This window comes from Pseudorasbora parva, chromosome 8, assembly GCF_024679245.1.
Source record: "Pseudorasbora parva isolate DD20220531a chromosome 8, ASM2467924v1, whole genome shotgun sequence".
In the NCBI taxonomy this organism is placed as follows: Eukaryota; Metazoa; Chordata; class Actinopteri; order Cypriniformes; family Gobionidae; genus Pseudorasbora; species Pseudorasbora parva.
In genome coordinates, this window is record NC_090179.1 from 40,279,306 (window position 1) to 40,291,313 (window position 12,008).

At 36.2% G+C, this 12,008-nt stretch overlaps 1 pseudogene; it reads right to left on the reverse strand.

Moving 5' to 3' along the window:
• Positions 1 to 1,248: 1,248 nt before the first annotated feature.
• Positions 1,249 to 7,405, reverse strand: LOC137084793 (E3 ubiquitin/ISG15 ligase TRIM25-like; annotated as a pseudogene).
• Positions 7,406 to 12,008: the final 4,603 nt, after the last annotated feature.

Genomic DNA, 12,008 nt, shown 5'->3' on the forward strand with positions numbered 1-12,008 from the left:
CATGGACGACCATCTTAAGGATATGTTCAGCGGCAACACTGCGACTGTCCTCCTGCATACAGTTTGTAAGAAAGAAAGAACACAATTCCATTTAAGAAATAGAATTACATTTATAACATTACATTTTATTTTCATTAAAAAGGTGACCGGACCTTCATGTCGTTAGCTCACTAAAATAGAATTGCTGACATTCATGCACTTGTTGCTAACGTTATACATCAATGCTTATTTGGTATCAGAGTTCACCTGCCATCCAAACTTTCCTTCTTTAGTGCAGAGTGCAGACTAACTTATGCTTTGATAAAATAATTGCTGTGAAATTTTCAGTGGATATAAAAACAACTAACTTAGACACTTTAAAAAAATGCTAACATTAGCTAGAGGACACACACACAGGCAGCCAGCACTTAATCACGGCCAGCTAACATTAAATTATTTTGAAGTTAACCAGACAGGGTGACTTTTTCTACAAGAACGTGGCTAACTACATTTAATCCCCTCTATCTTTGACTAAACACCAGTCTCAACTTTATAGAAGTGGATAATGCTTTAGCTACCGTTATTGTGATTAAAACTCACTTTAAGTCAATTTTAAACCGTAACGTATATGCAATAATCAAACCATCAAAACGAAGTACATCGTTATCACAAATCTAAAATAGAAAGGTCAGAACTTACCGAGAATAAGTCAGCCATGTAAAAGCAACATCCCAAACCGACCGTCTCTGCCACTGAACCGGAATCTTTTTGAGCAACAACAAAAACGGGGCGGGCAGATTCACTTTGCTTTTCAGATTAAAATTTACTTAGTATTTTTAGGTGAATGTGCTGTGACTATAAAACATTAAATACTATTTGTAAATATATGGTAAAATTTACTCTTTCTTCTCAGTTAATTTATTACATTAATAAATTGTGTAAATTTTACATGAGATATATAGTTCCAACTTAATCTTGATTTTACAATGTATAAATTACGTGAATTAATGTAATAGATTTTACAATACCACAAAGTCATTTTTTTCAGTGAGTGAAACATGCCAAATAGTGGTATTTTCATGATTTATCATATTTTTTATGTGGTTCAGATACAATAATATTTTGAGTTTCTATTTATTAAAGAAATTTCCTTCATTGTATCAACTCAAATTTTTAATTTCAATAAATTCAAAACTTTAAGGCAACCAGGTTACTTACTTTTTTAAGTTAAACCAACCAAAATTTTTTACAGTGTAGAAATCAACACAAAAAAATCACAGAGAATGACTCAGCTAATGCCAAATTAGGTACATTCATTAGCACCGCTAGTAAATATTTAACATATTTAATATAACACAATAATGTGAGCACATTAACAGCTCTTAAAGCCATTTATCTTGACAGAAGTTTGTACATATAATTTGCTTGGACTTTCCTATTGTATAGCAAGTTTTCAAATATCTATTAGGTAATTGTAAATGACAGTAGCTATAGGCTTTACACTGAAAATTGGATCACAAAAACGAAACCTTTTGTAAAATATAAGGACCTCGCGGTCGTCTTGTGGCTTTAATGATTAAGAATCGTCTTGTTTTCTTTTATCATACAGGATAGTGAAGACTTGACAGGAACGTTAAGACGTGATGCAGGAATCCATAAATGATTTATGTATGTCTATACCTTTAAATGTAAACAGTTTAGGACATCTTTTGAGACTTTCATTACTGATCTAAACTCTCCTCTGCTCTATGATCCTGAAAGATGAACCATCTCCAACCCCAAAAGCAGGGTATAAGGGTTGAGTGAAAGTGGTCTGGACTCTGTGAAGGAGAGTCATTGTGTCAGAGACGCTGTAGAAGGCCAGAGTTCCTGCTCTGTGATCCAGATACACTCCTATTCTAGAGGAGCAGACAGCAGGGAGAGGGACTTGCTCATTATCATGTCTGACATAAAAAATCGTTTTACAGTGGGTCAATCTCCAGGACTTGTTATTAAACCCCAGTCTGCAGTCGTTACTTTTCCCTTTACGACTAATTCCTCTGTACGAAACTGCTACAGACCAGTCGTCCCCACTGCACTCGACCTCCCAGTAACAGCGACCGCACCAACCCTCTCTAGACAAGACATTCATATAACCATCAAATCGTTCTGGGTGGTCAGGATATTGTTGGCCTTTATGTGAATTTGATGCTTTTCTGTTTCCTTCTGACAGGATGAGGTTTTTGTGTGCAGTGTTTGGATCCAGTTGCAGCTGACAGAAATCTGATAAAGATGGAGGTATAAATAAATATTCAAATGCCATCAACACTACTAATAGATATTAATGACAAAAGCAGATCAATTATTTAATATTTTTCAATAGATAATAGGAACACTTAACTAGCCTTTTATTAACTCAACTTACACTGCAAAAATCCATTCAGAGATTCAGGTTCTAGAGACTCTGAGACATGGACATTTGACACTAAAAAAGGGGTTAAAAAAAACGCAATCAAATGCTTAATTTTTATATGAAATTAAAATTCTGTGGATGAATCAACACCTATTTTTACATTTAATTTTTTTATTTTCTAATTAAAAAAAATACCTTCTCGAGATATTCTGGCTGTTTGCTGTTGATAGGCGTCCTCCACAACCTTCTTAAACTCTGAGATTGAAATGTCTTTAAAAGACAGATGAGTGTGTTGAGTGATGGGAACATCTTCAAATGTGGGCAAAACACACACAGCAGAAGTTTGTCGATCTCTGCTTGTCTTTTTCTGAGTTCTGTCAGCTCTTGATCCAGATGTTTGTGAAGTTCCTCTGCTCGATCTATCTCAGTCTTCTCCTGAGCTCTGATCTGATCTTTAATCTCAGAGCGTTTCTTCTCAAGAGAGCAGATGAGCTCAGTGAAGACCTTCTCAATGTCCTCCATGCTCTCTAGTGCTGAACTCTGTCAGAGACACAAAGGTATGATCACACAGACAGGAACAATAGCATGTAATTATGATACCAATTTCAATGAAATTATCCATTATCATAAATCTCATATTGAAATCGAGACCGTGATCATGTAGATTGACAGTGAACTGATAGCTTTAATTAGTTTTCCAGCTACTTTCAAATATACATTATACAACTATAAAGAACTGAGTGACAATTCTGAAAAATAAAAAATAAAACCTTTAGCAAAAAGAACAAGCCTGAAATGGAAACTGTAAACATTTGCATTATTTTTTTTTTTTGTGTGTGTGTGTGTGTGTGTGAGTATGTTTTCAGCATTATTTATTCGCTTAATGGGTCCTGCACACTGTGTGATTTTTCAAAATCCTTTGCGAATGTCCCTTGTCAGACTGTACGAACATGATCGCCATGTCACACTGTAAGATCTCAGTTGACATTAATGTCAGACTGCACGATAGTGAAGGCGCGCTAAAAACGGACGCGCGCAAGAAAACTCACCCGGAGTTTTATATCATCAATGAATGACGCGTTCAGTGACAGTGAGCTGCATTACACGCGGGACTAAAATGCTGGCTACAAAGAAATATCTAGCTCTCGTTTTGGTCATAGTTTGTCTTGAAAAACGGAGATATTTGACTGTCGTCGTAGGAGAAGTCACACTGCAGGATTGTGTGCCAAATCTTCTGACACTGCCAGAATTTCGTCTGAGGTAAAATTTGATCGCAGCGCTCATTAATCGGCTGCCAGTGAACATGTCAAACTAACGACCAAAGACTTCAGATTTTAGCCTAGGATCAGAGGAATCTTTTAGGATTTGCTAAATTTGTCCCAGACGGCCAAATCGTGGCCAAAATCGCACAGTGTGCACCCGGCTTAAGATTCTCTGTATGATTCTGTAATAATCCGTCACTGTCAGAAGTAAACATCACTGACATCTTCTGATACTCACTTTAAAAGACTTCACAGCTTCATCGAGTTCCCGCTGACCTCTCTCTCGCTCCTGGATCAGCTTCTGACACGCCACCTTTATCTCCTTTAACTCTTTCTGAGGATGTTAACGTATACGAAGGAAGTATTTCAGTATTTTAAATTGGTAAAATAAAAAACTTTGACTAATATTATCAACTCAAGAAAAAAGTAATAACTACTTAAAAATAATGATTACCTTTTTACTAGTCCATTCTGAATCCACAGCCACCACGTTGTGTTTTTTATGACCGTCAATCATACACAAGTAACAAATGCATTGATGATCATCCTGGCAGTAAATCTCCAGAAGTTTCCCATGACTAAGGCAAATGTTCTCCTGAATGTGTCTGGAAGCTTCGACTAGTTTGTGCTTCATAAACGCAGGAGATTCATAGTGAAGCTGCAGGTGAGTTTGACAGAAGGAGGCCAAGCACTGCAGACAGGACTTTACAGCTCTGTTCTTCTCTGTAGTGCAAACATCACACTCCACAGCAGCCGTTTGTAGGGACGTCTTCTGCAGCGTCTCCATCATCTCAGCTATCAGAGTGTTCTTCTTCAGTAGAGGTCTCTGACTGAAGCTCTCTCTGCATTGGGGACAGCGGTACGGTGGCCCCTGCTCCTTCTGGCCCCAGCAGTCAGTAATACAGCTCATACAGTAACTGTGTCCACAGGGAATCGTCACCGGCTCCTTCAGCCGATCCAAACAGACGGGACAGCTGAACTGATCCACACACTGACTCGCTGCACACTCAGACATTTCTGAAGGAATAGCCTACATAAATAAACATGTAAATCATTAATGAATGAGCAAAAAAATATAATAATAGATTTTATTTATAATGCACATTTAATTCCGAAGAATCTCAAAGTGCAACAAAGGGGGGGAAAAAAACAAAAAAATGAATGACAAGTAAAAATATAGAATACTAAAAACAATCATCCAACACAGAAAACAGAACAGAAACAGAGCTGATGGTGAACAGAAACAGAGCTGATGGTGGAAGTCTCTGTAAGCTCCGCAGCACACTGTGGTCCACTCCATGTTTTACATTTCTCCCAGCGGCAGTGTCCTGATGATGTTGTCGAGGCATGACAGCTGAAGACCAGATGATGGGTCTTCATGACGATTCAGACGATGGGGATCGCCACAGCACCATGCAGGAGGCAGAACATTTTTACGGGCACTTCTTTGGACACACCGGGGTCCGCACAGAAGTCCAAGCCGCTCCACGGCCGGTGTCATGACAAATCCTGTCCCCCTGTGAAATTGTAATCAGGCTCTGAACAGATTACCTACAATTTCTTTCAGCCAATAGAATCGCTCTGGGGGTCCTTGCGGACACGATTTCACAGGTGGACAGGATTTGTCATGACACCGCAAGTCCGCCTATGAAGATGAAATCGTGTCCGCTGGTAGCGGTTTTAAATGCCTGATCAATAGGGATGGGCGTATCGATATGAAGTATCGATATATCGATACTTATGGAAGCATCGAAAGTATTGATACTCAAATAAAAATATCGATACTAAGGTGTTTTTTTTTTACCAGTAATTTTGTTTATTTAAAAAGATTATTTGCATACAATACAAATAAACTATGTTAATTGTGTAGATATAGGACTATTTTCCTTCTCATCTGAACCATGATCTGAATGCATGCAAACGCTACAAGACAGAACCAATCGATCACAGAAGAGAGCGTCCGTTCACTGATGACACTATTCAAACAGAACCGCGTTTCCCGAAACTATCATAAGAAACCATTGATGCTTTTAAACACACAGTCCAGAATAATGCTCATCAGAAGACAGAAAAACATAATAGTTTGAGTTATTTCACAATAAAAAAATAGAAATTGTAGCCTACATAGTGCAATTTCACTCTTTAAATGTAATGTTAAAAGTTGAAATTGATCATGTTCTATGCTGTAACTAATGTTAATATAAATCCCTATAAGAATAAAAAGGTTGCATTTTATGAGTGCAACGTTCAGTCACTGGCAGTCCCTTGTGAAACTGAACCATGTTTTTTTTTTTTTTTTTTACTACAGTAGCCGTAGTTCAAATAGGCTAGTATTTGTAGATTTCCATGGTTAATTTCACTACAACTAAACGTTTATCCATGTGTTAAAAAATTATGATCTAATAAGTTGCAATTAACCTTTCAAATATGTTAAGTGGGTATTTTTACTCTTAGTCATTTAAATAATTTAATATATTTAATAATTAAAAAAAAAAGTTTAAAAGTATCGTATTGGTATCGATATCGGTGATACTCGCCCATCCCTACTGATCAAAAGTTGTTATACATGGTTCTGGACAAGCAATTGTTTAAAAATAAACTATGAATTTATTGCCATACTAAGTACACACATACACATGCAAAACATTTATTTGAAGTATGTAACTGATTGCTATAATGGGAGCAAAAACATGTTCTGAATTATTTTGACTGATAAACTACCAATACAAAATCATGACATAGTAATGTACTTATAATGTAAATAATAAAGAATTAAAAAAAACCCAGCAATAGCCTATAAAGAACAGGTGCACAAAGTAAATAGATTATATGCTTGCATATATCTTATATACTTATATAAGCACTTATAGATTCAGTTATATACTACTAATATATGAAACATATGCTTTGTAAGACATCAAAGACTATTTTAACACAATTTAAACAGCAAAAATCAAAACGCGATTGTGTAAGAATTGTAATCAGGCTCTGAACAGATTCCCCAATAAAATTTCTTTCAGCCAATAGAATCGCTCTGTGGGGTCCTTGCGGACACGATTTCACAGGGGGACAGGATTTGTCATGACACCGGATGATGCTAGCCCGGTGCAAACTTCAGCCATCAGCTCAAGCCCGAGGGAGACCACCAGTGAGCAGCCGCGGCGAGCAACATCAAATGTCCTTCAAACCAAAACCAACCGCAGCAAAAAAAAAAAAAAACATCAGAGAAGCGGTGGAAAACGGCGAAGCGACGAACAACGTCCTCTCAGTGGCTGCCAGCAATCAGCAACAGTCCCATTTGTAGCTCTGACTGTTAGACTAGTCACAAACATAATAAAATAAAATAAAATCTAAATCTAATAGTACAGTCACATGATTTGTGGGTGGAGAAGCCGCGAACAGACAACGCCAGCGTCCTCTCCCCCACGTTGCCTAGCAACCCAAAATATAAGGCTTAGTTTTGTGTATTAGCATTAAATAATCTTTCACCCGAAGAATTAACATGACATCCAAATGAACATAGAATTGTTTTCAAATACCTACAGTTAAATTATTACAATTAAATATTTCAATGCAACTAAAAAGACAATAAAACCTTTAGTTAAGGATTGTTGTTCTTACCTGCTTTGACAGAATAACAAGTTAAAATATTCCCTCTTTTACAGCTTTAACCAAACTAGAAGAGTGACGATCCTTAGGCAGAGGTTTGTGTAAGCAGGGAAATAGGTTTCGTTTCTCTCAAATCCACAAACTTCCTGGTTTTCAGTGCGCAGATGAGTGCGAGAGAGAGAGAGAGAGAGAGAGAGAGAGAGAGAGAGAGAGAGAGAGAGAGAGAGAGTTGAGTTTTACAAACGCTTTATTAAAAAACAATTATTTCAAAAACATTAATAAAAATTAACAAAAAAACACTACATAATTTAACTACCTTAATTCATGTATAAAAAACAACTCATCATTGAGCACAGAACACATCCCAACATCACAGCACCATACAATCTCAAAAACATTGATTGCATTCATCATTTTATAATAATTAAAATCAACAAGAATTCTTGATTTAAACATATTCTTAAAAACAGATACAATATGTTGTCCGTTTCTCTGCTCTAATTCATTTCTTCTGGAAATATAAATTGCAAGTTTGGCTTGTCCTACAATGAAGTTCATTAATTGACACTTGTATTTCTGAAGTCTACTATACTTAAAACCAAAAATAAAACATTGCTTTGTAAAGAAAGTCCCTAATAAAGAAAATAAAAATTCTAAGAGATCAAAGAGTGGGGAAAGTCTAAAGCAATTCATAAAACAATGAAATATTGTTTCTCTCTCTGAACAGAAAGGACAAATATCATTTACATTGGGATTCATTTTTGTCACAAAAGCATTAGTGGCTATTGCACCATGCAGGATTCTCCATTGGAGATCACCTGCCCTTTTAGTCAATGGTGGTTTGTATAGTACTCTCCACTCTGGCTTCATTTCCTCTACCACTCCCAGTTTGTCTCTCCACACTGTGTCAACTCTGTCTTTTAATGTATGCTTATTAATTACCTTCACAATGCATTTATATATCACCTTTCCTTTAACTGTACAAAAATCAACATTTTCATTTTTATTCAAAGACAACAATGGACTGATATATGAAGACTTTTCAAGATCAGGTATAATTCTGATATCTGGGAAAAAGTCATTAGAGTCAGGGGAAATATCACCCATGCAGTATTTGTCTAGGAGAGTTTTTTCCTTGGAGTTTAAAACCCCGTCCAGTTTGTTCAGAAACTTTCTTACAAATCTCACTGATCTTATATCCAGAAGTATGGCAACAGTTTCTGCATTCTTTAGTCCAGGTCCTGTTTTGTCCACAAGATCTTTCAATTGCAAAACTTTTTTTGACACAAGCAAGTCTTTTAGCCCTGGAAAGTCATCTCCCGACACATCAAGGCGACTCCCGAAAACCACAGGTTCCTCCAGCAACCAAAAGAGAGAGGTAGCTGACTCTGTCCACTGATGTTTAAAAAGTCTCCACGCTTTAAAAAGACTTTTATAAAAAGAGGGTAGTCCGGTCATATCTAGAAGAGTATGATCCATTAAGAAAAGTGCATCATGGAGTCCCATTCCATTCACCTCATGCAAAATGATTTGTGCCAAGGGTTTCCACACTAGATTCTGAGGTCCCGTCAGTAATCGCTGAATAAACTGCAACCGATAAGTCGCTCCTCTACTGACCAGATTCACCAGGCCTTGACCTCCTTCATCTCTTGGCAGGAAAAGAACACTTTGAGGTGTCCAGTGCAAATTATCCCAGAAAAAGTTGACCATCTCTCCTTGAAGTTTTGGTAAAAGTCCAACAGGCGGATCAACACATGCAAGTTTATGCCATAAAGAGGACCCAACCAGATTGTTGATTATAAGTGTACGGCCTCGATAAGACAGTTTGGGAAGCAGCCATTTCCATTTCTGTAAACGTCCTTTTATTTTTTCCAGCATACAGTCCCAATTCTTTTGAATAAAATCATCATTTCCTAAAAAAATTCCAAGATATTTTAATCCACCTTTCTTCCAGATTAGACCTCCAGGTAAACTGGGAGGACATTTATCCCAGTCACCCATTAAAAGGGCCTCACTTTTCCCCCAGTTGACTTTTGCAGAAGAGATTTTATTAAAGCAGTTAACAATAAACTCTAATTTCTTAATATCATCAGCACAAGATATAAAAACAATTACATCATCGGCATAAGCAGAAAGGTGCAACGAGACATTATAGTGTGGTATGGTAAACCCACTCAACTCAGTTCTTAATTTATGAAGCAGAGGTTCAATGGCCAGGGAGTATAACATTCCTGACATAGCACATCCCTGTCGAACTCCCCTCTGGACTTCAAAAGGAGCACTCAAACCACCATTGACTTTGAGTATACTCTCAATGTTACTGTACATGGCCTCTATCATATTTATAAAACTCTGATTAAAACCAAAAGCTTCTAAAACATCTCTCAAATATCCATGTTCTACACGGTCGAAGGCTTTTTCCTGGTCTAATGAAATTAGACCACAATTAACACCTAATATTCTTGCAACCTCAAGTACATCTCTGACCAAAGATATATTATCAAAGATGGATCTATTGGGTATACAATAATTCTGATCAGAATGTATTACTTGACTCAGAACTTTACTTAGCCTTGTGGCTAGAGCCTTTGATAGTATTTTATAATCGGCACATAAAAGAGATATTGGTCTCCAATTACTTATATTTTGGAGATCTCCCTTTTTAGGCAAAAGAGTTATTACAGCTCTTCTACAACTTAACGGTAACAATCCCATATTCAAACTGTCATTAAGGACCAAAAAGAAATCTTCACCAATCACCGGCCATAAAATTTTATAAAAATCAACAGGAATCCCGTCAATACCAGGAGCCTTTCCATTTTCCATGTCCATCATAGCTGTATATAGTTCATTTTGTGACAATGATTGTTTAAGCACATTATTAGACTCCTCATCAATCTTTGGAAGATCATTAAGAAAAGAAAATGTTTCATCTTCTCTTTGAACCAACTCACATTTATATAAATTTGAGTAGAAATCAACAGCGTGTTTGCGTATTTCACTAGGTTCAACAAGCTCTTTCCCAGTATCAGATCTTAATGAGTGAATAATACGACTTTGTCCATTTTTTTTTCCCAAATTGAAAAAAAATTTGGATGGTGCATCCATTTGTGAGATGCTTTGAAAACGGGAACGAATTAATGCCCCTTGTGCTTTCACACCCAATAAGTCTGCAAGCAAATCTTTTTTAGATTTACTACTTTCAAAACATTCACCGTCACTTGTAGAAGCTGTTGTGCTCCAAAGTTCAATTATTTCAAATTCTAACTTTTTCATTGACTGGGCCATTTCTTTTGTAGCATTTAAAGTATACTCTTGACAGAGTTGTTTAATGTGAACCTTGCCACAATCCCACCACTGTTGCAAGGAAGTATAAAACAGTTTTTGTTCTTTAAAATTTTCCCAAAACAAAATAAAAGTGTCAATAAACTTTTTATCATTTAAAAGTGATGTATTAAAATGGCAATACGCACTCTTCAAATTCACAGAATTAATGAAAATGTTACAAATAACACAACAATGATCAGAAAAACCAACTGGAATTATTTTACAATCTCTAGCCAGATTTGCTTGAAAATGAAACACATAAAGCCTATCCAGCCTTGCCATAGAAATAAGATTATCTCTATTATGTGCCCAGGTATATTGTCTATTCTTGTGATGCATGTTTCTCCAAACATCACACAAATCAAATGCTCTTATTAGTTGTGTAAGAGCTTTTTGTGAGGCGACATGTGGCTCTAAGTGATTTCTGTCTAACTGATCATTTTCAGTACAGTTAAAATCTCCACCAAGGAACAACAATTCTTCTGAGTTTAAATCTTTCATAGCAACACTAATTGTATCAAAAAACACTAATCTTTCAGCCCCTTTTGTGGGGGCATAGACATTTAAAAAAGTCATTATAGTGTTTTCAAACTTAGCTTTAACTTTTAAAAGACGACCTTTAACTATTTCTTCTATTTCACAAGAAATTGGTAGTGATTTCTTTGAAAACAAAACAGCTACTCCGCCACTATTAGAAGACATATGACTCATAAAAATTTGCCCATCCCATTCTTTTTTCCAGTCTACCTCATTTTTTAAGTCACTATGTGATTCTTGAATAAACGTAACATCAATGTGCTTTTGTTTTATAAATTCAAACAAACACATTCTCTTCTGACTGTCTCTGGCACCATTTAAATTGAGAGTTCCAATTTTAAAGTCTCCCATAGAAAATGATGGTTTTAAGAAACAGAAGTAATTAAAAGAAACAGTCAGCAAGGCAAAGACTTCTACCAGAAAAAATAAGTTACACCATATCTTGTTTTTCATCATTAAGGATTCGCTTTCTAAGTTTACTCACAATTTTTCTGAGACGGTAAACATCTTTATCTACAAAAGCACCTTCTTTCATTAGAATTTTTGCATCATTAATGAAAGTTGAGCGATCAGGGAAATAATCTTCAACCTGAACTCCAGGTAGGCCTTTAGTTTCTTTCAAAAATTTGCTAATTTCCTCAACTTTATATACTGTTTTCTGGTTTTCATTTTCATTTTGCGATGAAAGATGGGAACAATCAGAAGTATTGGAATCCGTAGAGTCACTTTCATTTTCTGAGTATAAACATTCAGCTTCATTTTTGTCTTTTTTTGCTTGTTTAATCACCTTGCTCTGACAAACTTTCTTCCTTTTAGTAGGGACTTTGAAGATTGACTCTACGTCCATCTCTAAATCAACAACACCCTCACTGACCTGTTTATCAGCAGTCATTGTATCTGTA